The sequence below is a fragment of the Triticum aestivum genome, chromosome 3D, assembly GCF_018294505.1.
Source record: "Triticum aestivum cultivar Chinese Spring chromosome 3D, IWGSC CS RefSeq v2.1, whole genome shotgun sequence".
Lineage (NCBI taxonomy): Eukaryota > Viridiplantae > Streptophyta > Magnoliopsida > Poales > Poaceae > Triticum > Triticum aestivum.
The window spans coordinates 71,823,417-71,829,432 of NC_057802.1; positions in this window are offsets into that span (position 1 = coordinate 71,823,417).

Genomic DNA, 6,016 nt, shown 5'->3' on the forward strand with positions numbered 1-6,016 from the left:
ACCGTAATGACAACATACGTTATTCCCTTTGTCAACGGTATGTTGAGAATCGATCGTCCGTATCTTCATACCTAGTTCAATCTCGTTACCGGTAAGTCTCTTTACTCGTTCTGTAATGCATCATCCCGCAACTAACTCATTAGTCACATTGCTTGCAAGGCTTATTATGATGTGCATTACCGAGAGGGCCCAGAGATACTTCTCCGATACTCGGAGTGACAAATCCTAATCTCGATCTATGCCAACCCAACAAACACCTTCGGAGATACCTGTAGAGCATCTTTATAATCACCCAGTTATGTTGTGACGTTTGATAGCACACAAGGTATTCCTCCGGTATCCGGGAGTTGCATAATCTCATAGTCAAAGGAATATGTATATGACATGAAGAAAGCAATAGCAATAAAACTTAACGATCATTATGCTAAGCTAACGGATGGGTCTTGTCCATCACATCATTCTCCTAATGATGTGATCCCGTTCATCAAATGATAACACATGTCTATGGTTAGGAAACTTAACCATCTTTGATTAACGAGCTAGTCTAGTAGAGGCTTACTAGGGACACGGTGTTTTGTCTATGTATCCACACATGTATCAAGTTTCCGGTTAATAAAATTCTAACATGAATAATAAACATTTATCATGATATAAGGAAATATAAAATAACAATTTTATTATTGCCTCTAGGGCATATTTCCTTCATGGCCTTCATTTAAAACAATGTGGAATAGTTTCACAACTCACGCCACCTGGAACACCACAGGGTAATGGTGTGTCTGAACATCGTAACCGTACTTTATTAGATATGGTGCGATCTATGAGGTCTCTTACCGATTTACCACTATCGTTTGGGGTTATGCATTAGAGACTGTTGCATTTACGTTAAATAGGGCACCGTCCAAATCCGTGAGACGATACCGTATGAACTGTGGTTTGGCAAGAAACCTAAGCTGTCGTTTCTTAAAGTTTGGGGTTGCGATGCTTATGTGAAAAAGCTTCAACATGATAAGCTCGAACCCAAATCGGAGAAGTGCGTCTTCATAGGATACCCAAAAGAAACTGTTGAGTACACCTTCTATCACATATCCGAAGGCAAGATCTTTGTTGCTAAGAATGGATCCTTTCTAGAGAAGGAGTTTCTCTCGAAAGAAGAGAAGGGGAGGAAAGTAGAACTTGATGAGGTAATTGTACCTTCTCTCGAATTGGAAAGTAGCTCATCACAAAAAAGAGTTCTCGTGATGCCTACACCAACTAGAGAGGAAGCTAATGATAATGATCATGAAACTTCAGATCAAGTGACTACCGAACCTCGTAGGTCAACCAGAGCACGTTTTGCACCGGAGTGGTATGATAATCCTGTTCTGGAACTCATGTTACTAGACCATGACAAACCTACGAACTATGAAGAAGCGATGATGAGCCCAGATTCCGATAAATGGCTTGAGGCCATGAAATCTGAGATAGGATCCATGTATGAGAACAAAGTGTGGACTTTGGTTGACTTGCCCGATGATCGGCGAGCCATAGAGAATAAATGGATCTTCAAGAAGAAGACTGAAGCTACAGGTAATGTTACTGTCTACAAAGTTCGACTTGTTGCAAAAGTTTTTCGACAAGTTCAAGGAGCTGACTACGATGAGACTTTCTCACCCGTAGCAATGCTTAAGTCTGTCCGAATCATGTTGGCAATTGCCGCATTTTATGATTATGAAATTTGGCAAATGGACGTCAAAACTGCATTCCTTAATGGATTTCTTAAAGAAGAGTTGTATATGATGCAACCAGAAGGTTTTGTTGATCCTAAAGGTGCTAACAAAGTGTGCAAGCTCCAGGGATCCATTTATGGACTGGTGCAAACATCTCGGAGTTGCAATATACGCTTTGATGAGGTGATCAAAGCATATGGTTTTATACAGACTTTCGGAGAAGCATGTATTTAAAAGAAAGTGAGTGGGAGCTCTGTAGCATTTCTATTATATGTGGATGACATATTTTTGATTGGAAATGATATAGAATTTCTGGATAGCATAAAAGGATACTTGAATAAAAGTTTTTCACTGAAAGACCTCGGTAAAGCTGCTTATATATTGGGCATCAAGATCTATAGAGATAGATCAAGACGCTTAATTGGACTTTCACAAAGCACATACCTTGATAAAGTTTTGAAGAAGTTCAAAATGGATCAGTCAAAGAAAGGGTTATTGCCTGTGTTACAAGGTGTGAAATTGAGTTAGACTCAATGCCCGACCACTGCAGAAGATAGAGAGAAAATGAAAGTCATTCCCTATGCCTCAGCCATAGGTTCTATCATGTATGCTATGCTGTGTACCAGACCTGATGTGTGCCTTGCTATAAGTCTAGCAGGGAGGTACCAAAGTAATCCAGGAGTGGATCACTAGAGAGTGGTCAAGAACATCCTGAAGTACCTGAAAAGGACTAAGGATATGTTTCTCGTTTATGGAGGTGACAAATAGCTCGTCGTAAATGGTTACGTCGATGCTAGCTTTGACACTGATCCGGATGACTCTAAGTCACAAACCGGATACGTATTTATATTGAATGGTGGAGCTGTCAGTTGGTGCAGTTCCAAGCAAAGCGTCGTGGCAGGATTTACGTGTGAAGCAGAGTACATAGCTGCTTTGGAAGCAGTGAATGAAGGAGTCTGGATGAAGGAGTTCATATCCGATCTAGGTGTAATACCTAGTGCATCGGGTCAATTGAAAGTCTTTTGTGACAATACTAGAGAAATTGCCTTAGCGAAGGAATCCAGATTGCACAAAAGAACCAAACACATCAAGAGACTCTTCAACTCCATTCGTGATCAAGTCAAGGAGGGAGACATACAGATTTGCAAAATACATACGAATCTGAATGTGGCAGACCCGTTGACTAAGCCCCTTCCATGAGCAAAACATGATCAGCACCAAGACTCCATGGGTGTTAGAATCATTACAATGTAATCTAGATTATTGACTCTAGTGCAAGTGGGAGACTGAAGAAATATGCCCTAGAGGCAATAATAAAGTTGTTATTTTATATTTCCTTATATCATGATAAATATTTATTATTAATGCTAGAATTGTATTAACCGGAAACTTGATACATCTGTGGATACATAGACACGTGTCCCTAGTAAGCCTCTACTAGACTAGCTTGTTAATCAAAGATGGTTAAGTTTCCTAACCATGGACATCTATTTTCATTTGATGAAAGGGATCACATCATTAGGAGAATGATGTGATGGACAAGACCCATCCGTTAGCTTACCATAAGGATCGTTAAGTTTTATTGCTATTGCTTTCTTCATGTCATATACATATTCCTTTGACTATGAGATTATGCAACTCCCGGATATCGAAGGAATACCTTGTGTGCTATCAAACATCACAACGTAACTGGGTGATTATAAAGATGCTCTGCAGGTATCTCCGAAGGTGTTTGTTGGGTTGGCATAGATTGAGATTAGGATTTGTCACTCCGAGTATCGGAGAAGTATCTCTGGGCCCTCTCGGTAATGCACATCCTTCCATCCTCCCTCCTCCTTCCTTCCCCCTCTGGAACTTATGGAAGGGGGCGAATTGGGGAGGCGCCCAAGTAGGATTCCTCCTACTTGGGGCGCCCCCTTGGCTGCCTCTCCTCCCCTCCAACCTATATATATATATATATATGTGGGGGGGGGGCACCGCTAGAACACACACCAACAATTGTTAGCCGCGTGCGGCGCCCCCCTCCACAGTTTATGCCTCCGGTCATATTCACGTAGTGCTTAGGCGAAGCCGTGCGCGGATCACTTCACCATCACCATCACCACGCCATCGTGCTGATGGAACTCTTCCTCGACACCTTGCTGGATCAAGAAGGCGAGGAACGTCATCGCGCTGAATGTGTGCAGAACTCGGAGGTACCGTACGTTTGGTGCTTGATCGGTCGGAGCTAGAAGAAGTTCGACTACATCAACCGCTTTGTCAAACGCTTCCGCTTTCGGTCTACGAGGGTATGTAGACACACTCTCCCCCTCTCGTTGTTATGCATCTCCTAGATAGATCTTGCGTGAGCTTAGGAATTTTTTGAAATTGCATGCTACGTTCCCAACAAGGCCATCCTTTACAGCTGAAGAGACAATGATGCAGTCATCAAATGCTAATGTGTTGGTCTGGTTTCTCCTTAATAACCAAGATAACCCCACAAGTCGGGTAGGACTAAGGTTGGACAATACAATCCTCGATGTGCCGGTAGTCAGTCGTGTTGTCACAAGGACGCATCGGCCACTTATATGCCTTCACAATGTATATCTTATTACTTTTTGATGCGTTGGTAATATATCTTATATAATCCTAAGTTTTGTACACATTCGCAGGTGAAACCTTAGCTCTCTTCTATTTCTTTTATTATTATAACCTTTGTGAAATTTTGTTTGTCCAGGGAACGAAAACGATTTTGCGGTAACAAAGACTCACATAAATTTCTGGATATGATAAATCCTAGGGTATCTAGGCAAGAAGGCTATTACTACATCCTAAATCAGATCAAAGGTCATCACTGAGCACATAAATCTTCCACTAACAAAAAATTCTGATGAGCTTGTGAAGATAGAGGAAAATGGAAAAGATCCTCCAAGTATTCATGCTGAAGCACATAAATCAATTGGTAAAGTCTTACTCTTAGCAAAGTGGATAGGTGTAGGAATTTTGCATGGAGATAAGGATCGTGCTAGAGACCAGTCCAGAATAATACCCTTGCCACCTCAAACTGCATCTGTTGATTGAGTTGTAGATTTTGGCGATTGACTTATAGATGTCAACCAAGCTCAATTTTCTTTCAATCTATCCTTATCATTGTTATAGTAAGTGCTCCATGTTGAATTGACATGATGTATATCATGCCTATTAAAGAATTTGTGCAGGTTCTTCAACAGAAGTGCTTTGTTTTGATTTTTTGGGTGTTCATAGCACCAAGCCATTCCTGGTTCTTTGGCCTACAAACTTTAGACCAAGCAGCAAGAGTAAGCCCTGATTCTGTAAGTTAGAGCATCTTCGCGAACAATGACTATGGTATTTAATTACTCAATGCTTGATAGTCTGAGATAAATCCACCCAATACATAGAGAAAATAGGGAAGGAGGAGAGAACATCCTTAACCAGCAAAAGCTTTCATCCACATGTGAGGTAGGAAGAAATACCAACCAGTCTCCTTTCAATCATAGAAGCCATTGAAGTGGTTTAAGAACTTGCCTTTCTGGTGCAAAACTCATTTGTATCGACATTTTTCTTAATCGAAGGGAGTATATCCTTTTAGACTAACAACATAATTAATTTTTTTTATCACAAATGAACTGCACCTTTTACACATTACCATTAACCACCAGGCCCAATGACATTTGGTTCTCTACTAGAATAAATATTTTCTATATTAGTTTGGCCTAATAACATAAATTAAAACTCTAAACTCGAATGAAAAAGGTCCAGCAGTGGATTTCAAACCAGCAACCTCCGACAGGTGCCCCCAGAGTGCAAACCAACAGACTCGACGAATATTGTTTTTTACATAGGCTAATGGTTCTTTTATATTGAGGTCATAATTATATCCTTTAGAAAATATAGTATTGTACTTATAATGTTGCACATGATTTTCCATGAAGCATAACCATTTTGTTTCCTAAAAATACCTTAAAATTTTCCAAAAGCTTGAAACTTTTACATACTACATGAATATTTTATAAAAAAAACATGAATATTTAAAATTATACAAACATTTATTTTAATAAGTTAAATATACTTAAGTAAATGTTCATCTAATTTAGAAAATATTAATATAGTTTCTAAAATGTTAAATATTTTATTGAAAACTTAAAATTATGTGAACATTTATTTCAATATATTTAACCTTTTAAAAATACATTAATATTTTAAAAACTATATGAACATTTATCTAAATATATTTTTACCTTGGTTAAATATATGTAAATAAATTTTACATATAATATTAAATAGTCATAATAAAATATTCATGCAGT